Source organism: Phascolarctos cinereus, unplaced genomic scaffold (assembly GCF_003287225.1).
Source record: "Phascolarctos cinereus isolate Bilbo 61053 unplaced genomic scaffold, phaCin_HiC Scaffold_726;HRSCAF=1367, whole genome shotgun sequence".
In the NCBI taxonomy this organism is placed as follows: Eukaryota; Metazoa; Chordata; class Mammalia; order Diprotodontia; family Phascolarctidae; genus Phascolarctos; species Phascolarctos cinereus.
Window position 1 is genome coordinate 409,674,938 of NW_027556098.1, and position 24,556 is coordinate 409,699,493.

The 24,556-nt window shown below is 41.6% G+C and overlaps 1 long non-coding RNA gene across 1 annotated transcript; it reads left to right on the plus strand.

Annotated features, from left to right (window-relative positions):
• The first annotated feature begins 1,901 nt into the window (after positions 1-1,901).
• Positions 1,902-18,408, plus strand: LOC144454512 (uncharacterized). Its single transcript, XR_013482952.1, has 4 exons — positions 1,902-2,082; positions 9,955-10,044; positions 17,711-17,858; positions 18,109-18,408. It is a non-coding gene; the product is annotated as an uncharacterized LOC144454512 (long non-coding RNA).
• The last annotated feature ends 6,148 nt before the right edge of the window (positions 18,409-24,556 follow it).

Below are 24,556 nucleotides of genomic sequence, written 5' to 3' on the forward strand. Positions count from 1 at the left end.
TCCATCTCTGCCTCTCCTGTAACAACTCTTCTTGCCTACAACTGTTTACATGTCCATGTGCCTCTCTGTCTTTCCATCCGATTATTTCTCTACCTCTCGGTCTTTCCCACACTCTAGCTGTCAGCTCATCTGTGACTCTTTCTGACTCCCCATTTCTGTTCTTTCTATTATCTCCCTTTGTCTCTGCTGATCTCTGAAGACCCATTCACCCACTTCTCACTCCCTTTTTAGCCTATGGGTGACCCTTTTATGTCTAACTCTGCTATCCCTCAGTCTCTGTGTCTCTCCTGACTGCCCATCTCTGCTTTGTCTCTCGCTGTGTCTCTCCTCCTCTCCTTTTCAGTCTGTCTCCCCACCTCCATGTCTCCCTTCCCCATCCTCTCCCTGGATCTAGCTCTTAAGTCTCTATTTCTCTCCCATTGTCTCTCCCTTCCCCAGCCCACTGTGGGTTTTTCTCCTGTTTAACCTCTCCAGGGTCCCCCTGTCTCAGCCTCCACCCTCACCCATTAGCTGGTTGCTCACCTGTTCACTGGTCAGACTAGGATCAAGGGCTCCTAAGGCAGGGGCAAGGGACCAGCTCCGACAGTCAGCTGGACTGCTGAAAGCTGTGGCCACCCAGGCCCTGGGGATTTTAAGCCTGGTCTCTGAGTGATGTCACCCCAGCCTGGCCTGGATCCTGGGCCCTAATCCTGGGGAAGGCTGCCTCTCCCTCTCCCTGGCACCAGGAGGTGACATTGGGAAGGGGGGAGGGGGTGGAGAAACCAGCCGGTCCCTAATCCCTTCCCTTCCCCCCATATTGACCTGGCAATCAGGGCTGATGGAGGGGAGGGAGGACTGGGGGATGGGGCCATTGTATCCAGCCCCCAGTCTTCACCAGGAAGGGCAGCCTAGGTTCTGACAGAAGCCCCCCTTGTCTCAAGCTTTCTCTGTGGGATCTTCCACTCCTTCCCCCTCCGCCCCAACCCCAACCAGCCCACTTGTCTGCCATACCTCTGGTCTCCTTGGTTTCTCATTCTTCTTGGGGAAAAAAGCCTGTATGAAACCCATAACAATAAGTGCTTAATAAATGCTGGTCAGCTTGCCTTTCTCTCTCTGTCATTGTACATCTCTTTTTCGGTATTTATCTCTATATTCTTTCTTAAGTCTCAGGCTCTTGGTTCTAGAGGTTCTACAGACTTGATCTAGGTCTCTGGGCTTCTCCGCATTCAGCAGACTCTAGCTCAGCCTCAATGCAGCCGTCAAATTGGTATACCTGAAAGGTCTGACCTCCCCTTCCCTAGTCGCTCCAGACTAAAATACAAACTCTTATCTTTCCAGGCTGAATAATAACTAGCAATTCTAGAGCCTCTTTTAATGTTTGCAAAGCGCTTCACATAATCTCATTTGATCCTCAATACAACTTGGAGAGATTGGCGCTATGATGGTCTGCATTTTACAGGTGAGGAAATGGAGGCTGAGAAAGATTTAAGTTACTTGGCCAGGATCACGGGTCACCAAGTCAGTGACTGAGGCAGGATTCGATCTCAAGTGATCCAGACTTTGGGTCCAGCACTCCATACACCATGCCACCTCGTTGCCCAAATGGCACAGTAATTCACCTTCTCTGTTACTTGTGATGTAATGACTGCTCATTACTTCACGTTTTCTGGCCTGCTTGCCGAGTTCCCATCACTCTCTCTTCCCCTCTCCTGAGCTCCTTCCCAGCTGGCTATTCCCTTGTGCCTATAAAGTTCCCAATCCTTACCTACACCTCTTGGAATTCTTTTCTAGCTTCAGCTGGCCCACCCCCTCTTTTAAGAGCCCTTCACATCCCCGCCCGCTTTTTAGTGACTCCTCCTCATTCCTTGGTCATTATTTTGTGTACGTCCCATGTTTATGCCTCTCAGCCCCTACTACGCAAGCTCCTTGGGAGCTGGGACTGTCATTTCTGTCTTTATATCTCCAGCACCTGGTATGTCCATATCAGAGACTTAATTGATTTATCTTTAAAGGGTCTTTAAAGATCGTATCTAACCCAGTCCCTGGACTGGACAGAAGTAAATGCTCGGAGTGGTCATTTGTCCAAAGTCCCACCAGGCATTGGTAAGTAACAGAACTGAGGTTTGAGACAGGTCCTCTAAACACAAATCTGTGCCTTTTCTAAAAAGCCAGCCAAGACTTTAGGGGCTCTCCAGCCTCCCTCCCACTTCACCAGCCTCGCCTAGATATAGGCTGTGCATCTGGGGATTAGGGGCAGGCAGCCCCAGCCCTGAGGGAACTGAACCTCATTAGCTGGAGATGAGGGGGTGGGGAATAGGCTAGGACAGAGCATGCCTGGCTGAAGAGGGAAGGGTTGCTTCTTAATTGGAAAATCCTTTCTTGGAATAGAAGGGAGATTAGGGCCTGGGATAGAAATAGGAGGTAGGAAGAAGTAGGAAAGCCCCCCATTATCATCCTGAGGCCCTTTGAGGGTGTTCGGGGTAATAGTGTAGTTTGGAACACCCCCACCAGTGCTTTGAGATCACCTGCATAGCTACTTGAGGAGAGGGACTGTCTTTTGCGCCTTTTTTTTTTTTGGTATCTCTAGCACTCAGTAGGTGCTTAATAAATGTTTGTTGAATGACTGGTACTTGAGAGTGGATGGTGGTGTGAGGGTGTTGAAGGTGTGGGGAAGAACATAAAATAATTTGTCCAGAATTGGGCAAGACCTTAGAGCTCTTCACAGTCTGGTTCTAATTTCTGTTTCCAGGCTTCTTTTGTGTTCCTTACTCTCCTCCATGCACTAGCTTATTTGCTGTTCCCCGAAGAGGAAACTCCAACTCCAGGCTTTGCAAAGACTACCACCCATACTCAGAGTGACCTTTAATAACCTCAATTCAATTCAGTAAAAGCTGGGAATATAAAAAAGAGGAAAAAGCAGCCCCAGCCCTCAAGGAGATACCATCAAATGGAGACAATGTGCAAACAAACATATACAAACAAGCTATACACAGGAAAAGTAGGAAATAATTAATAGAGAGAAGGCACGGGAATGAAGAGGGGTTGGGGAAGACTTTCTGTAGAAGGTAGGATTTCAGTTGGAACTTAAAGGAAGCCAGGGAGGTGGGTAGTTGGAGTGGAGGAAGGTGGGCATTCCAGGCATGGGAGGACAGCCAGAGACAATGCCAGGAGCCAAGAGATGGAGAGTCTTGTTCTTGGAACAGCCAGGTGTTACTGGACCAACGAGTACGTGTTGGGTACTAAAGTGTAAGAAGTCTGCAAAGGTCAACCTTTGGCTCCCAGAATCCAGTTCTTCAAAATTTAGCTCGAGGTTTAGCTTCTGCAGGAAGCATCTTCCTATGATGCACTTGCCCTCCTCCCCTCCTGCCAGGCTCCCCAGTTTCCTACGCCTCCATTTTCCAGTCCTCCCAGGAAATTCCACGGTTAGCACTCTGTGTATACCCAGTATTTATGCATTTGTGTCAACGTGGACCTCCTGATACAATGAATGGAAGCCCCCAGAGGGCGAGGACTTTCTGGTCCTAGCACTGCCTAGAATTGAAATTACTGGCTTGAATTGTGTTCAAGTCAATTTAATCCCTCCCACCTCCCACCTCTCGCCTTATTTTAAAGTGGAGGAAATTCCAGTTGCTCATGTTCCATCATGACTGACTCTCTCTGACTCCATTTGGAGTTTTCTTGGCAGGGAGGCTGGAGTGGTTTGTCGTTTTCTTTTCCTGTTCATTTTAGAAGATGAGGAAATTGAAGAAAGCAGGTTAAGTGACTTGCCCAGGATCACACAGCTTGTATCTGAGGTCAGATTTGAACTCCAGTCTTCCTGAATAAAGGTATCAAGTCACACCTACCCACCCAACTAACTTTGAATTCACAATATCTAAGAAGTCTTTTCTCCCGAACTTCTAAGCCTCAGGGGTAGGTGTGGAGGTAGTAAAAGGGAGTGTGCGATTAAATCTGGTGTTTTGGCTTCAAGATTTGGTGCTTTGAGATCATTCTTAGCATTTTGAGGTTGTTCAAAGCCTTTTAGGAGGAAACATGATCCTGGGGCAAGATAGAAGGGGCGGTGGAGGGGTTATTATATATGTGAGAGCTGAAAAGGAGCCTTGGAGATCCTCATGCAGTGCAATCCGATCACTGTACAAAGAGGGAAACTGAGGGCCAGGGAGGAGGTTGGATCCTAGGTTGGAGAGAGTTGAGGAGTAACTGAAAAGAGAAGTGGAAATGGCAGGAATAGACTTTTTTTTTTCTTGGAGTTTGGCTAAGGAAAGAAGATCCATAGAATGGTAACTTGAGAGGATGGTAGGGTCTAGAGAAAGTTTTTAAAGATAGGGTTTGAAGCTGGTAAGGATGGAACCAGTAGATGGGAAAGGTTGAAGATGGGGGTGGAGGAGTTGGAAAAAATGGAGACTGTAAACTGATGGAGAAGACAGGAGAGAGTGGGATGAGGGGGACACTTATAGGGGTTGGCCCCAGCAAGGAGAAGGGTCACCAAATTGTTAAAGATTAGAGAAAAGGAGGAGATGGTGGGGAATGAAGTCAAAATATTTTGAAGAAGATGGATAAAATGGATAAAATGACCTCAATTGTCTCACTCAAGAGCCTAGGTGCTAAGCTGAGAAAGTGGGGGGGAAAGATTTGAGATGAGAAGGAAAGATTTGGAATAGTTTCTGGAGGGAAGAAATTTGGAATTGCCTTGCAGTGAAGGCCCAACTTCAGCTGTGGCACTGTCCAGTCAAAATTAAGGCCAGGAGCTCAGAAGGTCATAATGAGGCTGTTCAGAAAAGTTAGGCACAATAAAAGGTGGGGGGACATTGGGAAGAAAATGAGGATCCAAGAAGGGACAGGGCTACATTTTTATTTTGCTTCTGGTTTCTCTGTAAGGGAGAATGACCTTTGCATTGAAAAGGATGGAAGTTGATAGCTCAGATAAATAAGGTGATAGCTGTCCTTAATGAAATGAAGTCACCTGGGCCAGATAACAGTATTATACCTTGCTGGGGAAAACAAACAACAGGCAGCTGGGATTGATTGCTGGACCACTTTCTGGGATAACTTAAAAATCCTGGAAAATGGGACAGGTCCTACAAGATTGGAGAAGAATAAACTTTGCCTTCATTTCCCAGAAAGGGAAGAAAACAGAGTCTTCAAAAGGCCAAGGAGCTTGACTCTGATTCCTGAAAAAATCCAGACTGCATTTTTAAAGGTTTGGTTAACAAACAGCACACCACTTCATGGAGGCCACGATTACAGAGTCAGCACAGCTTCCTCCATAACAGGTCAACCTTGGTTCCTTTTTTGACAAGATTACTGAACCGGATGAGAGGGAATGCTATCCTAGAGTTTAAAGCTTCACAAAAGCTTTTATCAAAGCTTTTGACAATGTATTTTATGGTATTACTGGAGAAAGGATGGGGAGGTATTAATTAGACACCTACAACATGGAGAGCTGATTGGATGAATGAACTTCAAGAGTAGTTGTTAATGGTTCAATTTCAACATGACAGGTGAGTCTACATTTTCTCCATCACTTTCTTAGTCTACATTGTCAGCAAAATAAAAAAAAAAACAAGACCTAATTTGTGGCATATGGCAGTTTCTAAAGTATAAATGCTCACCCTGAAAATTTAACCATCAGCTATTGTTAGCCAATTTGAGTAAAATGTGTGCCTACACACACACACAGCCCCTCTAGAATTTGTCATTTTCCTTTTTTTTTAAACTTTGCCAATTTAGGATATTAATAAATATTTGCTGATTTGACTTGTCTTGCCTCACCTCTTGGGTCACAGTTTTCTCACTTGTAAAATAAAGGTCTTGAACTAGATTCCCTCTCGGGTCTTTTCCAGCTCTAAATCTGAGTCAGAACCTTCCAGAATTCTGGGGTTTACATATGATTGAGTCATTGAGGAAGGTGAAACACATAGTTCCATTTCCCTTCTTACCTGTCCCAGCCCTTTTCACCTCTTCTAGTCCTTACCATCCAAGAGGAGAAATAGGCAGCCCATTCCCCAGACCCCCCAGGGACTTGTTTCTAAAGTGCTTAGAGATCCCCTCTCACTCCTTTTAGAGTCCCTAGCTTTCTTGAAGATCCAGCTTCAGATGTACCACCTTCTTTCTACATGAAGCTTTTCCTGATTCTCTGGCTGCTAGTATTACCCTCCTACAAATTAACTTCTGTGTATATTGGTGTTTATCTGTGCACAGTCATATTTATATATGTATATACCATGCAGCCTCAGATATATATTCACACCCACATATACTTCATACATATATGCATAAAACATATTCACAATAAATACAAGGCAATTATATTCATAACATAAATCCATAAGTGTTGTGTACATGCACACACAAATGTTTGTCTATATATGTATATGTGTGTGTACACACACACACACACACACACACACGTTCAGTTGTGTCTGCCTTGTAGTGACCCCGTGGACCATAGCACAGAAAGCCCTTCTACCCGCCACTATCTCTCAAAGTGTGTCCGAGTTGTCGTTCCCATGACACCATCCATCCATCTCATCCTCTGCCATCCCCTTCTCATTTTGCCCTCAATCTTCCCCAATATCAGGGTCTTTTCCAATGAGTCCCACCTTCTCATTATGTGGTTTAAGTATTTCAGCTTCAGTATTCCACCTTCCAATGAACAGTCTGAATGAATTTCTTTAAGTGTTGATTGATTTGATTTCCTTGCTGTCCAAGGGACTCTCAAAAGTCTTCTCCAGATTTGTTTTGCACGTCTGCACATGTATAGCCTATATCAAATTGCTTGCCTCCTTAGCAAGAGGAGATGGGAAGGCGGAAGAGAATTTGTAAATTAATTTTTTTAAGTGTTAAAACTGTTTTTACATGTAATTGGGGAAAAAATTAAATACTAAACAAATAATTTAAATTTTTAAAAAAGTCTTCTCCAGCACCACAATGGAAAACATCAGTTCTGTGGCACTCAGCTTTCCTTATAGTCCAAACCTCATAGCCATACATTACTACTGGAAAAACCATAGCTTTGACTCTATGACCTTTGTCAGCAAGGTGATAGCTCTGCTTTTTAGTGTGCTCTCCAGATTTGCCATAGCTTTTCCTTCCGTGGAACAAGCATCAATCTTTTAATTTCATGGCTATAGTCACCATCTTTATTGATCTTTGAGTCCAAGAATATCAAATCCAACATTGTTTCCATTTCTTCCCCTTCTCTATTTGCCAGGAAGTGATGGGACTAGTTGCCAAGATCCTAGTTTTGGGGTGTTTTGGGGCTTTTGGGGGTTTTTTTATGTTAAGCTTCAAGCTAGCTATTTCACTCTCCTCTTTCACATTTATCCAGAGGCTTCACTTTCTGCCATCAGATTGGTATCATCTGCATATCTGAGATTAAATCTAACAACCTTAATTCTGGTTTTAGATTTGTCCAGCCTGACATTTCACATGATGTACTCTGCATATAAGTTAAATAAGGTAACAAAAATGCAGCCTTGTCATACTTCTTTCCCGATCTTAAATCAATAAATTGTTCCCTGTTTGGTTTTAACTGTTCCTTCTCCACCTGCATACAGTTTCCTCAGGAGACATGTAAGATGACCTGGTACTCCCATCTCTTTGAGGACTTGCCACATTTTGTTCTGATCCACATAGTCAAGGGCTTTAATATAGTCAATGAAGCAAAAGTGGATGTTTTTCCAGAACTCCTTTGCTTTTTCCCTAATCCAGTGAATGTTGGCAATTTGGTCTCTAGTTCCTCTGCCTCTTTGAAAACCAGCCTGCTCATCTGGTAATTCTTGGTTCACATATTGCTGAAACCTAGCTTGCAGAATCTTGAGCAAGAACTTGCTGGCATGTGAAATGAGTGAAGTTGTTCAGTAATATGTACATACATTTATGTATACACAGATAGATAGATGTGACAGATAGCACAGACTCATATAAGGGCAGATTATCTCCCCAAGAGAGGAAGCTCCTTCAGAGCCTAAAGGGATGGTCTCAAGCACCTTATAAGGACTTCCAACTACTAGGAGCTGCTGAGTCACTCTTTTTTGCAGCCCTCTTTCTCCAATCTTAAGCCCAATTTCCCTTAGGGGTACTGTGGGAGAGAGTAGCACAAACTTTGTGTGTGGGATATTTTTTCTTACTCTATAGTACCACTTTGGTAAATACAAATCTAAAAAGAAAACGAGGGAAGGGAAATAAATAAACTACATGGGAAGCATTTAAAAAAACAAAAAACAAATATCTCATTTGATCCTTACAACCCTAGAAGTAGATACTATTATCCTTATTTTAGTTGAGGAAACTGAGACAGAGGTTAAGTGACTTACCCAAAGAAGTTAGGAAGCATTAGGGCTGGATTTGAACTCAAGTCTTCCTGACTTCAGCCCCAGCAATCTAGTGGACCAACCACCATGGATAGTGCCTTTAGATGCAGGTGAAACTTTAAGTCAAGGACTGATTCTGTTTTTCTTTTTTCTTTTTCATCTTTGTATGCTTGATATATACAGTTATCCCTTCCACATCTCAACTTTCCCCATCAAGGTATGAGTATATCATGGATTGGCATAAGACATTAAATGGGAATTTGGGGGAAGTTTTGCAGAAATGGCAGACAAACACAGAAACAGTTTAGAAACTCAGAAATGCATAAAATATGTGTATAGTATTATATAGCATCAACATATTTTATCTTTTAATGCCATAATAATTCAGACTTCTCTGATACAAAGGGAAAGCCAAAAGATTTTACTCAAATTTTCCAAACCCTTAGGACACTGTGCCCCTAACTCCTACAATGTGAAAGGGATAATTGTACTTGGAATTTAACGAATATGTCACTTGGTCAACACCATTTATTAAGGGTCTAGAAGCTACCAAGGCCAGACATTGAGTATATATATAAAGGGCTGGAAATATAAAGAAAGACAGAAAAAAGATACTTATTTGATTAACTGATCTGGAGTTAGGCTAGTGATAATTTCTTGCTTTTAGAGACTTTTATGGCATAAAGGATCTGGTACAAAGGAATGAGTGTTAATTAATTAGCATTCTGCTCCCTCCCCTAACCCAGAAGGTATTAAATCATACTGAAGTAGATAAAGACTGAGATTGGCACAGCCTGGGGTTGGGAGAAAGGGAAACTGAGGCCTTGAAACCATGGGACTGAAGTACCCAGGGGGCTGGAGACCTAGGATGGGTTTGGGAGGGGAATAAGCTGGAGTGGGGGGGGGGTTGAGGGATGAAACACCAAAGAGAGAGCAAAGAGGCAGCACAAGTAACATACTGAGTATAAAATCAAAGAAGATAGTCAAGTCATCAAGCATTTATTAAGCACTACTATGTGCCAGCCAATGGAGGTATTGTTCATTCTTTGTTTCTGAAAACACGCACTAACATCATAAGATGCTGTTCGACTTTTGGATTTTTGAGGCAGAGCTGCCCAAAGTTGTCAGCCTCACTCTCTCTTCCAGAGTCATCAAAATCCAGAGGCAGGACAAAAGTCAAGATGACTGCCATGGATGCGGTGGATGACCTTGGCATCTTTGATGTCTGACCAAGCTCTAAGCATTCCATAGCACCTGCTTCATGGTCATAGGAACAAATTGTTCTTATCTGCCCATTCTGTCTGGGGAAGTCTTCACATGCCTGGGGTAGACATAGCTTTAACTCACCAATGACTACAACAACAGCAATGGAGAGAAAGAAGGAAGGAAGGAAGGAAGGAAGGAAGGAAAGAAAGAAAGAAAGAAAGAAAGAAAGAAAGAAAGAAAGAAAGAAAGAAAGAAAGAAAGAAAGAAAGAAAGAAAGAAAGAAAGAAAGAAAGAAAGAAAGAGGCAAAACTACAATTCTTCCCTTTAAGGAATTCACAGTTTACTGAAAAGCAATAACAAGCAAATGTTTGTCAATGATACTTAAGATAATGTATAGGAAGTGCTTAACTATTATTATTCTTGTGAACTTGCTTGGTTGCTCTTTCTCAAACAGGACCCAAATGACATCACTATGCTAGAGTCAAGTTACAGTGTGTCCACGCGGCTGATCAGACCTATCCGAGCTTGGAATGTTCTACAACAGGTCAGGCACAAATGGTCCATGAGAATATTTGGGGTGGATTCTCTAAATTTGCACATCCTGCATTTCCTTGGAGCTGTTTCAATTCCGCTTTGCTGCTAGAGCACAGCACCTTCTCTGATAAGGGCACACCATTCTGAGCAGTCCTAGGCCAGTGTCTCCCATGTCACACAATCAATGCCAAAGTTCTTAAGAGTGACCTTGAGAGTGTCCTTGTGTCACTTTTTCTGACCTCAATGTGAACACTTGCCCTGTGTGAGTTCTTCATAAAACAGTCTTTTTGGCAAGCATACATTTTGCATTTGAACAACATGGCCAGCCCGTTGGAGTTGGGCTCTCCACAATAGAGTTTGAATGCTTGTCAGTTTAGTCAAGAAACGATCTCAGTGTCTGGTATCTTATCCTGCCAGGTGATCTTCAGAATCTTCCTAAGATAACTCAAATAGAAGTAATTCCATTTCCTAGTATGGCATTAGTATACTGGCCAGGTTTCACAGACATACAACAATGAGGTCAGCACAAGGCTCTGTAGACCTTCAGTTTGGTGGTCAGTCTAATACCTCTTCTCTTCCATACTTTCCTTTGGAGGCTCCCAAACACTAAACTAGCTCTGGTAATGCATGCGTCAACCTCATTATCAATGTACATCACCTATATCATTTTCTACTCACCATCAGCACAGGGAATGTGCAATGAACACTTGGAGACCTTTATCATCAATATGCCAAAAAAGGAAAAAATTATAATTCTGGGTGACTTTAATGCTAGAGTGGGCTCAGACTATCAGACTTGGCAGAGAGTCCTAAGGAGGAATGGAGTTGGAAACAGCAACTTACAAATTTAAATCTGGATCAGATGGATCTATGATGGAGATTATAACCTGGACTCACCCACCAAGGCTCCATTCTATTCTGCTTTCTAAGAACTGAAAACCTTAGCACAGTTGGGCTGAATATCCTGAGATTGTCAATCAAATAATTTATAGTCACTAAGTGCCTACCTTTTGCAAGGTACAGTGTGTCGACCTGAAAGTTGGTGAAAGAAACAACAAGCTAGGTGATAAGTAAATCCATATTGTTTATTCCCTTAAGTTAGTGACAATGTACATAGAGCCAGAGCTTTAACGGACTGAATCAAGCAATTTTAGGAGGACATTTAAACCCTAACTCAGGATGTCTGTGTTACTCAGATTTATGATCTCCATATATGTTTAACCATAGCATGAGAAAGGAATTTTCTTAACTGGATAGGTTGTAAATACTGTAAGATAGGAGAATGTCAAAGTGCAAATTATAGATCTAGGATATCTGTTTTTTTTCTTTACCATTAATGTGACGCAACATAGCACGTCCATAAAATATCAAGATAAGAAAAGTTTCATTATTCAAGTTAATGTCTGGGTTGAAGGCACCTTAGTGTTCATAAACAGAAGAATGCTCTTGGTCAGCTTCAGCTCTTGACACAGGAAGGGGCATTCTTAGTTCACTCAGAGAGAAAAGATTAATTCAAATTTTTAGCCTTTATTGGGGCCCAGTCGCTCTTAAATGATTATCAAGTGCTAAGAGGAAGAGATACAAGGAAGAAAAAGAAAAAGAGGAAACAGTTCTATATAGAAAAAAACACAAGGCTATTTGTGGGAGTTGCACCTATAGCTTAGAAGGGAAAAGTCGGGGGGTCAAGATAGATTTCATGTAGGTCTTCCTTGAGCTGAGTTTGAATTTTAAGAGCCTGAGGTGTGAATGTAGTGCAATACAGGAATGGGGGACAGTCAGTGCAAAGGCAGAAAAATGGGAGATAAAAGAAGACCAGTTTGGCAGTATCCACCACCATAAAAATGGAAGATGAAGTCAAGAAGAGTGCGGACTCCATTAAGTTTGTGAAAGAGTAGTGGATTATAAAGGATAGAGACTAGATCTGTGATTTAATGAGATGGGGGATTCTGGGTGAAGAAACTTCATCAACCTTTTCAGTCTTAAAGAGTAGCCTTGAGCTAGTCAAGCCAAGTCAACAGGCGTTTATTAAGCGCCTAATTCAGTATCTGGTGCTGAGCTAAAGGGTTAGAAAGAAATGCTAAAAAAAAAACCCAATTACTTGCCCTCAAGGAGCTCACAGTTTAGAGAGGGAGATAACTCAAACAACTGTATAAACAAGATGTAAATGGCAGATAATCAACAGAAGAAAGGCTCTGAGAGGGAGAAGTATGAAGAAATGTCTCTGGCAGAACATGGGACTTTAGCAGAGAGATTAAAAGGACTCTAGGAAAGCCAGGAAGTGGAAATGAAGAGGGAGAGAATTTCCTGCAGGGAGGTTGGCCCGGTGCGGAGATGGGATGTTTTGTTTGAGGAACTTCTGGGAGGCTGGTGCCATTGTATTTCAAAGTAAGTGGGGGAAGGGTTATGTAAGGTAGAGGATGGACTGGGTGAAAGGAGACAACAGGATAAACTAGAGGAGGGGGTAGGATGGAGGGCAATACACAGTATTCATAACTAAAAAACAATCTACAGCAAGTTTCTCTGATAAAGGCTTCATTTCTCAAATATACAAAGAATTGAGTCAAATTTATAAAAATTAGAGCCATTCCCCAATTGATAAATGGTCAAAGAATATGAACAGGCAGTTTTCAGACAAAGTAATCAAAGCTATCTATAGTTATATGAAAAAATGCTCTCACTTTTATATATTGTGAACTATTTGGACACCCCCCCACCCTCACCCCCCTTGTCACCTGAGAAAGTCCTAAAAACCTGGATTGGCCAATCTGGAGAAAGACGTTTTAGCCCACCCTGAACTTAACCTACTGTAATGCTTTGTGTCTCTGGCATAACAGACATGCTTTGCTCTCTGAGTAAACCCAAAATGCCCCTTCCTGTGTTAACAGATACAATGGCAGATGAAGCTGACCAGGAGTGTTCTGTTTATGACTATTAAGGACAAGCACCTTGAACTGGACACTATCTTGAATAATGGAACTTTTCTTATATTATGCTATATTATCTTACGTTATATTATGTCATGTTAATGATAGAAGAAACATAGACACCCTGGATGTATAATTTCAATTGACACTTTGACATTTACCTTATTGTATTTATGCATCTATCCTGTTAAGAAATTCCTTTCTCATATTATAGTTAACACATATGGAGACTATAATTTTGGGCTGAACTGATTCAACCATTTGAGAACTATGGAATATGGAACTGTGCCCAAAAGGCTATAAATCCATGCATACCTTTTGATCAAGCAATGTCACCGCTAGGTCTGTATCCCAAAGAGATGAGTTTTTAAAAACGATGATTAAAAAAAAAGGGAAAAGGACCTATGTGTACAAAAATATTTATAGCAGCTTTCTTAGTGGTGGCTAAGAGTTAGAAATTGAGGGCATGCCCATTGGTTGGGGAATGGCTGAATAAGTTGGGGTATATGACTGTGATGGAATACTATTGTGCTATAATAAATGATGAATAAGCGAGATGCTCTCAGAAAAACCTGGAAAGACTTATATGAACTGATGCAAAGCGAAATGAGCAGAATCAGGAGAACATCGTACCCAGGAACAGCAAAATCGTATGATGGTCAACTGTGAATGACTTAGCTGCTCTCAGCAATGCAATGATCCAAGACAATTCCAGAAGACTCATGATAAAATTGCTCTCCATCACCAGAGAGAGAAAACTAATGGAATCTGAATAATGATCAAAGCATACTTTTAAAAAAATGTCTTTAGTTTTCTTGTTTGGTTTTAATCTGTGTTTTCTTTCATACCATATAGAAATATGTTTTGCATGACTCCACATGTATAACCTATATCAGATTGCTTGCCTTCTCAATGAGGGGTGAGAAGAAGAGGGAGAGAATTTGGAACTCAAAATTTAAAAGCACAAATGTTAAAAATTGTTTTTACATGTAACTGGGAAAAATATTCAATTTATTTTAAAAATAAAAAAATAACTTCCAAAAAAAAGATGTCAGAAGATTGAAAAGGTAAGGGGCGAGATAGGTTATGAAAGGCTTTAGAAGTCAAATAGAGCAGTTCATATTTGATCTTGAAGGTGATAAAAGCCCCTGGACTTTATTGAGTGGGGGAGGGTATTCAGCTGTCTAAGTGATTTTCCTAAAGCACAGTTCTAACCATGAACTGGAGTGGGAAGATGCTTGTGAAAAGCAGACCCTGCCTGCTTGCTATACCTCACTGTTGTTCAGTCATTTCAGTCATGTCTGACTCATGGTGACCCCATTTGGGGTTTTCTTGGCAAAGATGCTGGAGTGGTTTGCCATTTCCTTCTCTAGGTCATTTTTTTGCAGTTCAGGAAACAGGCAAACAGGGATAAGTGACTTACCAAGGGTCACACAGCTAGGAAGTGTCTGAGACTGGATTTGAACTCAGGAAGATGAGTCTTCCTGATTCCAGACCCTGAACTGTAGCCTCTGAGCCACCTTGCTGCTCCTCAAATCATACAATCCTCTCTCCTGACTCCTGGCATTTTCACTGGCTGTCCTCCCTGCCTGCAAAGATCTCCCTCTTCATCTCTGCCTCCTGGCCTCCCTGACTTCCTTCAAGTCCCAGCTAAAATCTCACCTTCTACAGGAAGGCTTTCCTGATCCCTTTGAATATTCCTATCTTCCCTCTGTTAATTATTTCCTATTTATCTTGTGCATAGCTTGTTTGTATCAAATTTGCATCATTTTAAAAAAGGATTCCAAGGTTTATTTATTCATCCAATGTTAACTTAACAAAGGATCATTAATATTTGCCTCATGACCATGAAGACCAAGGATCTGTAGTCCCACTAAACCACTGGGCAGCACAGGTCCTCCCACTCCCCCACCCCCACCAGGCTGTTGCAATAGTCCTCAGGTGAGGTGACCAGGGTCTGCACCAGGATGGTGCCTATATTGGATAGCTAGAACATACTGCCTACCTCTCAATAGAATAAGGCCTGGATGATTTTTTTTTACTTTATGACTAACCCATAAGAGTCATCAGTAGTCACTGATGTAACAGTACTCACCCCAGTGCCGCTCAGAAAGTGGCTGAGGGCACTAATACCACCCTGCATTGGCCAGCACATAGTACCGGGTTTGGAGTCAGAATTCCTGGGGTCAAGTCAGGGCCCCAGTTTACCCCTCTGTAAAAGGGGTAAGCCATGATCCTCTAAGCATAAACTTCCCAGTGTAGATACCCTAAATGTGACTGCTACATCATTCCATGGAGGAGTACACCAATCTTGACATTCTTGAGATAAATAAAACTAGAAGATAAAAAGAAAGTTACCTGTGAGTTGAAGGATCACTCATGTCTCCACCACTTATTACTATACTTAAGGGAAGCCAGGTAGCCCAGCAGATAGTCAGGAAAACCTGAGTTCAAATCTGGCCTCAGATACTTACTATCTGTGTGACCCTAGGCAAGTCACTTAACCTCTGTCTCAATAAACAAAGGCGAACTCATGCAGCTCACAGTCTAATGGGAAAAGACAAAACTGTAAACAACAGTCATCATTGTAATAATAATAACCAGCATTCATATCATGCTTACTAAGTACCAGACAAAATGCTAGGTGCTTTACAAACATTATCTCTTTTGAGGCAAAGTTGATACAGACAAGCTATATATAGGATAAACAGGAAATAACGAACAGAAGGAAGGTGTTAGGATTAGGAAGGATCAGGAAAATGGCTGCATCCACCACCATGAAAATGGAGAATGAGGCAAGAAGAGGAAGGTGAGATTCCTGTAGAAAGTGAGATTTTAGCTGGGACTTGAAGGAAGTCAGGGAAGCCAGGAAGGAGGAAGAACATTCCAGGCATGGAGGGGCCAGTCAGTGAAAATGTATAGAGATGAGAGAGTCTGATTTGAGGAGCAGGGAAGTATAACAAACAGTAACAAACAGCTCGGAGGATCACAGTCTCTTATCTTCCAATTTCCTTTATCTCAAGAATGTCAGTCTAGTTGATGTGCTCATTACCACCACCACCCACCCACCATGGTGTAGCATTCACATCTAGAGTAAAGTTAATGGGAAGTTAATGGTTAGAAGATCATGGGACCCAGTGCTGGAAGGACCTTAGAAGTCATCTCCCTCATTTTCCAAAGAAAACTAGGCCAATAAAATTGGAGGGGCCACCACGGTACTCATGACATCAGAATGGAGTATTCCAATGAGATGTCTTGAGCCCTGTTTCATATGGTACTGACCTAACCAGCATCCTGGCTCAAGTCAAGGGCAGGCCACTAGCTATCATGAAACCAGGCTACAACACCACCCACCTGACTCAGTGCAAACCACAAACACAACCACCATGCATCCATTCAAATAAAAACAAACACCAAAAATGGCGAAAGAAAGCTTGCTGCAATGCCCAGGTGAGAACCTGCTCCCCCACTTCATCAGTTTCCCCTTGCTAGGCATACCTAGGACCCAGGATTTAGGAGTAGTTGGAACTTCTGAGGTCATCTAATACAGCCTCCCTTCAAACCTTAGGCTCAGAGAGGTTAAAGACTCACCTAAGGTCAATCAAACTATAAGTATTTATTAAGCACTTACTCTTCATGCAAGGCAGATAATAGATAACATCTATATAGTGCTCATTATATGCTAGGGCTTGACAAGTATTACCTTATTTCATTCTCACAACAACTCTGGGAGGTAGGTGCTATTATTACCCATATTTTACACATAGGGGCAGTGAGGCAGATAGAGGTTAACAAACTTGTCTTGAGTCCTGTAGCTAATACACTGTGTCTGAGGCTGGATCTGAACTCAAATCTTCAGGTCTCCAAGATCAGGGCTCTATCCACTGCGTACTTTAGTAAGTGAAGGGACTCCATTGTGAACTCCATCAAATACTCATACTTGTGTTCTTCACGTGTGAATACTTATTAAATAATTGTACAAGCAAAATGTACAGGTGCCATAAGTTCATTGATTGACACCATAAGTTCAGGATCATATCAACATGGTTAAGATAGTCTAGAATCATGAAATGTCATTTTCCATGAAACACTCACTCATCGTGCAGTACTCATGAGATAGCTGGTTGTCACCGTGGATAGCGCCTGGGACCTCCAGTGTGAGTTTGACTCCTACTTTGGACACTCACTAACTGTATGAGTTTGGACAAGTGACTTAACCACTATCTGCCTCAGTTTCCTCAGTTGCAAAATGAGGGTAATCATAGCGCTCACATCCCAGGTTGTTGTGAAGCTCAAATGAAGTAAAAGATCTTTGCAAAGCACTTTACAATTCTTTATTTTTTTGGCTTTTTTAGGCAATTGGAGTTAAGTGACTTGCCCAAGGTCACACAGCTAATAAGTGTCAAGTGTTGGGTCTGAGGCTGAATTTGAACTCAGATCCCCCTGACTTCAGGGCCAATGGTCTATCCACTGTGCCACCTAGCTGCCCCAGGACTGCAGAATTCTTAAAACACTACTTAAATGCTAGTTGTCCTGATGATTGTTGTTGTAGGTGATACAAGTAACTCTTACCCCCTGGAAGATCATTGCTTCTCATGCACTAGCAACTGTTTCAACACATAACTGACTACATAGAGAAATTCTAGGAAAAGGTTGATGGTAGTGTGATACGATGGAAAGGGTACCAGCTTTGGAATCGGGGAACCCAGGTTCAAATTCTTCCTCTTCCATTTTACATTTCTTCTGTTCTAGAATGAAAGGGTCAGAGTAGGTGGCATGAAATGTCCCTTCCAGATCTGGATCTATAACCACACCGTAAGAGGGCTTTGGAGTATCCCCAGATCACCTAAGACGGAGGTACCCATGATGGAAGACTGCGGCCACCTGTTTCTGGGAGAAGGTATAATGCATTGATCTTCCATGTGGGTGGGCATAGCCTCTTTCCATTGATTGTGTGGCTGGAACTGTCTTTTTCTTTAAATCTATCTGACTGAGGCACAGCCAATCTCTCCAGCAGTGGCTGGCTTCCCAGGGTAAAAAGACTCATTCACAGCAGGGGCCTCATGCAGTAAACTGGGAGGGAAAGGACCATCTTGGGCTTTATCACCTCAAGAAAATGGCCTCAATTTGTTTTTTCTTTCTACTTCTAGGTACACAGAGGGGAGTCTCAGACTCTTGAGCCATGGGGGCCTTGGAGTCCAGGATTCCAGGTTGGAAATTTCCACGAGCCTAGCAGAGAAACCCCAAGAAGCCACAGTTTTGGAACATCAGCCTGTCCCACCTTCTTCTCCTTGACCATGGTACAGTTATCTCTTCTGTATCATGGAGGTTGGGGTGCAGTGCCCCTGTGATCTGGAAAATTTGTGTTAAATTGTGTGTCTGATGCCTTTCATGTCCTTTTTGCAAACTTTAACTTTTTACTTATTTTAACTTTAAAAAACAAATTGTGTATATTAATGGTATTACAAATATATTGATATTGTATCTTTATGAATAAAATGTTCAAAATATAAAAAAAATTGATATTAGACAATACTGTACATACATTTTATACATTTCCGAGTTTCTAAACTTTTTCTGTGTTGTCTGCTAGCCATCATGTGTCATCTGCAGCTTCTGCAAAACTCCCTAAAATTCCAATTTAATTCCTTATGCCAAACCGACTTTGAGATATACCTATGGGGGAAGTCTATGTGGAAGGGATGCTACCTCGGAACAAAGCTAAGGTGTAGATCTAAATCCTCTTCTCCGCCCCAAAGACCAAGGTGGTGAAGAAGGACTCTTGATCTATGATAAGCCTTTGGTTCCTCTAATGTAATCCGTTGTTGACAATACAGGAAAAAGAATTTAAGCACTGGGGTTAAGCCTTAACACTCCCTGCCCTCAGAAAGCTTACATTCTGATAGGTAGAAGACCACAAACATTGGGGAGTGGTGGCCAGGAAGGGACACTTTTGTCCAAAAAGTTACTGGGCTGGTTGCTTGATAAAGCTTTAGAACAGTAAATTGTTGAGCCCTGCCCGGCACAATGGCAGAATTAATTCAATTGTGGTTCATCAGATCAAAGACTTTGAGAAACCAGATGTTAACTAACACTTGTTCTCCTTAAGGCTAACATCTTCATCATGACTTTGTTCATTGCACTGTTCAGAGTTTTTTAGTTTTCCAAAGTTGTTTGTCATTACAATATTGGGTTGTTTTTTTCAATTTTTATTTGGTATTTCATTTTTCCCCAGTTACATGTAAAAACAATTTTTAACATTCTTTTTAAAACTTTGAGTTCCAAATTCTCTCCCTTCCTCCCTCCTTATCCCTTCTCATTGAGAAGGCGAGCAATTTGAAATAGGTTATACATGTGTAGTCATGCAAAATACTTCCATAATAGTCATGTTGTGAAAGACTAACTATGTTTCCCTCTGTCTTATCCTACCCCCTGTTTATTCTGTTCTCTCCTTTGACCCTGTCCCTCCTCAAAAGTGTTTGCTTCTGATTACCCCCTCTCCCAATCTTCCCTCCCTTCTATCACCCCCTCTTCTTTTATCCCCTTCCCCTCTACTTTCCTGTATGGTAAGATAGATTTCTATACACAGTTGAGTGTGTATGCTATTCCCTCCTTAAGCTAAATCCAATGAGAATAAGATTCACTCATTCCCTCTCATCTCCCCCCTCTTCCCCTCCACTGTAAAAGCTTTTTCCTGCCTTTTTTATGTGAGATCATTTACCCCATTCTACCTCTCCCTTTCTCTTTCTCCCAGTACATTCCTCTTTCACCCCTTAATTTTATTTTTTAGATACCATCCCTTCATATTCAACTCACATCTGTGCCCTCTATCTATATATACTCCTTCAAACTACCCTAATAATGAGCAAAGTCATATGAGTTACAAACATCTTTCCATATAATAATATAAATAGCTTAATTTTAATAAGTCCTTTATGATTTTTCTTTCCTGTTTACCCTTTCATGTTTCTCTTGAGTCTTGTATTTGAAAGTCAAATTTTCTATTTAGCTCTGGTCTTTTTTCAAGAATGCATGAAATTCTTCTATCCTGTTGAATGTCAGTTTCCCCCTCATGGATTGTACTCAGTTTTGCTGGGTAGGCGAATCTTGGTTTTAATCTTAGCTCCTTTGACCTCCAGAATATCATATTCCAAGCCCTCCAATTCTTTAATGCAGAAGCTGCTAAATCTTGTGTTATCCTGGTTGTGGTTCCACAATACTTGAATTGTTTCTTTCTGACTGCTTACAATATTTTCTCCTTGACCTGGGAACTCTGGAATTTGGCTATAATATTCCTGGGAGTTTTCATTTTGGGATCTCTTTCAGGAGTTGATCGGTGGATTCTTTCAATTTCTACTTTATACTCTAGTTCTAGAATATCAGGGCAGTTTTCCTTGGTGATTTCTTGAAAGATGATGTCTTGGCTCTCAGGCAGTCCAAGAATTTAAAAATTATCTTTCCCAGATATATTTTCCAGGTCAGTTGTTTTTCCACTGAGATATTTCACATTGCTTCTAGCTTTTCATTCTTTTGGTTTTGTTTTATAATTTATTAATTTCTCATAGAGTCATTAGCTTCCATTTGCTCCATTCTAATTTTTAAGGAATTTTTTATTTTATTTTATTTTTTTTGCTTTTTGGTGAAGCAATTGGGGTTAAGTGACTTGCCCAGGGTCACAGAGCTAGTAAGTGTCAAGTGTCTGAGGCCACATTTGAACTCAGGTCCTCCTGATTTCAAGGCTGGAGCTCTGTCCACTATGCCACCTAGCTGCCCCTAAGGAATTATTTTCTTCAGTAAGCTTTTGGACCTCCTTTTCCATTTGGCTAGTTCTGCTTTTTAAGGCGTTCTTTTCTTCATTGGCTTTTTGGACCTCTTTTGACATTTAGTCTAGTCTATTTTTTAAGGTATTATTTTCTTCAGTATTTTTTTGGGTCTCCTTTAGCAAGCTGTTGACTTGTTTTTCATGATTTTTTTTTTTGCATCACTCTCATTTCTTTTCCCAGTGTCTTCTGAGTGTATGTTTTGATCTTTCTTGTCACTAAATGAAGTTTCTATAGCCAGAATTTTTTCCTCTGTTTGCTCATTTCTCTAGCCTATCACTTGACTTTTAACTCTTTGTTAAGTTAGGGCTCTGTTCCAGTGTGGAGGGTGTACTGTCCCAAGCTTCAGGGGTTTTGTGCAGCTGTTTTCAGAGATGCTTCTAGGTACCTGTAAGTTCTCAGTTCTTCCAAGGTGGTATGATCTAAGGAGAGGTGTTTAATCCTCTCCTGGCCTGTGCTCTGGTCTGTGAGTGACCGCAAGCACTCTTTTCTGCCCTGGAACTGTGAGAAGGGTTCCCTCTCCGTTATTGCCACAAGCTCTGCTATTCCAGTGTTCCTCCTCACCCCAGGACTGCCACCCAGGACTGCATCCCAGATCCAAGTATGGACAAAGCAACAGAGTCCTGCCTCAGTGCCAGCAAAGAGACCCCATAATCTCCTTCTGATCAGTATTTGATCCCACACCCCTGAGGCTTGATCTGGGTTTTCTGGGGCCCAGTCTGTACTGGCATGGTCGATGCTGTACTGCACTCCTCTCTCAGCCTGGTGCAACAGACCTTTCCTGTCAACCTGCCAGGTTATCTTGGGATGGAAATTTGTTTCGCTCTGTCTTTTTCTGAGTTCTGCTGCTCTAGAATTTGTGTAGAGTAATTTTTTAAAGGTATTTGGAAGAGTTTGATGGAAAACTCAGGCAAGTCCCTGGCTTTATTCTGCCATCTTGGCTCTGCCCTTACAACATTGTTTTAGTGTATAAATGAGTCTCCTGGTTCTGCTCACTTCACTTTGTATCAGTTCACACAAGTCCTCCCAGGTTTCTGTGAAATCAATGACTTCCTCATTTCTTACAGCATAATCATATACTATAATTTATTCAGCCACTCCACAATTGATGGGCACACCACCCCTCAGTTGCCAGGTTTTTGTCACTACAAAAAGAGCTGCTAGAAATAGTTTGGTACTTATGAGTCCTTTTCTTCTTTCTTTGATCTCTTTGTGGTATAAACCTAGTAGTGATATTACTGGGTCAAAGACAAAAGCATGATTTAATAGCTTTGAAGGCATGGCTCCTAACTACTTTCCCAAATAGCAGGACCAATTCACAACACCACCAACAAGGCACCAGCATGGCACCATTTGTCATTTTCCCCATTTGTCATATTTGCCAGTCTGTTGAATATGAAATGGAGCCTTGAACTTGTATTTTTCTAATTTTTTTATTTTTCTAGTTATTAGTGATTTGAAGCATTTTTCCTATGATTATTATTAGCTTGAATTTCTTCCTTTCTACATTGAAGTGCCTTCCTTCTCCCCCAAACCCCTCCATTCATATCTTTTAACCATTTATCTATTAGAGAAAAGCTTTTGTCTTATAAATTTGACCTATATCTCCTGGAAATGACTTAACCATTTCCCTTCTAATTTTAATTGCATTACTTTTATTTCTGTAAATCTTTCAAATTTTACATAATTGAAATTGTCCATTTTATCTTTTGCGATCCTCTGTATCCATTGTTTGTTCATGAGCTCTTCCCCATCCATAGAGCCATCAGGTATGCTCTCTAATTCTTTATGATATCTTCCTTTATATCTAAATCTTGTGCCCATTTGGAGCCTATATTTGCATAGGGTGTCAGATATTGGTCTCTGCCAAGGTTCTGCCCCACTACTCTCTGGTTTTCCTGATAGTTTCTGCCAAATAGCGATTAGAGCCCAGAAGCTATTGTCTTTGGGCATATCAAATGCTAAATTACTGGATTTGTTTGCTTTGGGAGATTGCATACCTAATCTGTTCCACTGATTGATTTCTCCATTTTTTTTCAAACCAGCACCAAATCATTTTGATGATTACTGTTTTATATTATAATTTGAGATCTGGTACTGTTAGGTTACTTCTTTCTCACTTTTTTTCCCCTTGAGATTCTAAAACATTTGTTCCTTCAAATAAATTTTGTTATTATTTTTTCTAGCTCTATAAAGTAATCCTTTGGAAAAGTATTAATTACTCATGGGTAGGCCAAGTCATTATAATAAAAGTGATAATAATGGAGAGCAGCTAGATGGCACAGTGGATAGAGCTCTGGCAGTGGAGTCAGGAGGACCTGAGTTCAAATCCAGCCTCAGACACTTGACACTTACTAGCTGTGTGACCCTGGGCAAGTCACTTAACCCCACTGCCTAGACCAAAACAAAAAATAGCTCCCTTCTCTCCTCTTGACACTCCCACCCTCCTACCCCCCCCCCAACCCCAGTATAGGACTTTATCACCTCACACATGGACTATTGCGATAGCTCCTGAAGTCTCTGCCCATTCCCATCCATTCTCCATTCTGCCACCAAAGGGATGACCCTGGGCAAGTCAGTTAACCCCAAATGCCTCACCAAAAAGCAAAAAAAAAAAAAAGGATAATACTACTTAAATTGATTTACTTATTCAGTACCATACCAATCAAATTACAAATGCTTTAGATATCTTTATTTATTGTAAGGTTGCTTTGTACTTGTAATCATATCATTCCTATGCTTGTGTTGGTGGGTAGGCTTGCCAAGTATTTTGCACATTCCGTAGTAGCTTTAAATGGAATTTCTCTTTCTATCTCTTCCTGCTGGGTTTTATTGGTAAATATAGAAATGCTGATGATCTATGGGAATTTATTCTACATGTTGGGACTTCTGCAAAGGATTACTTTGTGTATGGTGGTGGGGAGGGGAGCAGAGTTTAGAGGGATGCTACACACAGATATATCACAATTACATACAAAATAATTTCTAGGAGAACTGGTGCAAGGATCCAAGTAAGACGCAGCATAGGAAGCAGCACAACAGCTTAGAAGAGAACTAGGGAATCTAAGAAGTGGAGATAAGGAGGGAGAGCATTCCAGGCATTAGGGGACAACAAGATTTCAAATAAGGTGTACAGCACACAGCAGGGAGCCCATTTGAGATGGAATGTGGGGTGCCTAAGTAGGAGTGATAGGAGATCAGTCTGGAAAGATAAATTGGAACCCGATTGTGAAGGGCTTTCAATAGCAAACAGAGGCATTTGTATTGATTCTAGAAATGAGCCCCTGGAATTTCCTGAGCTCCACATGTCCCAATGTGTGTCTTAGAAATATCTCTTTGGCAGCTGTGTGGGGTATAGATTAGAGAGGGGAAGGGAGATAAAATAGCAGTTTATTGCAGTAGGTACCATGCAGGAAGACAGCTAGGTGGCATAGTGCATAGAGCACCAGCCCTGGCGTCAGGAGGACCTGAGTTCAAATCTGGCCTCAGACACTTACTAGCTGCATCAGTTTGGGCAAGTCACTTAACCCTCTTTGCCTCAGTTTCTTCATTCTGTCAAATGAGCTGGAGAAGGAAATGGCAAACCACTCCAGGATCTCTGCCAAGAAAACCCCAAATGAGGTCATGGAAACTTGGATCTTACTGAAAGGCCTCAATAACAACCACGCAGGGGGTGATGTAGGTATGAACTAGGGTGGAGACTCTATGAGTGGAGAGAAGGAACACACATGAAGGACATGGAGGGGGTAGAGTCAAGGCAGCCAGATCTTATAATGGA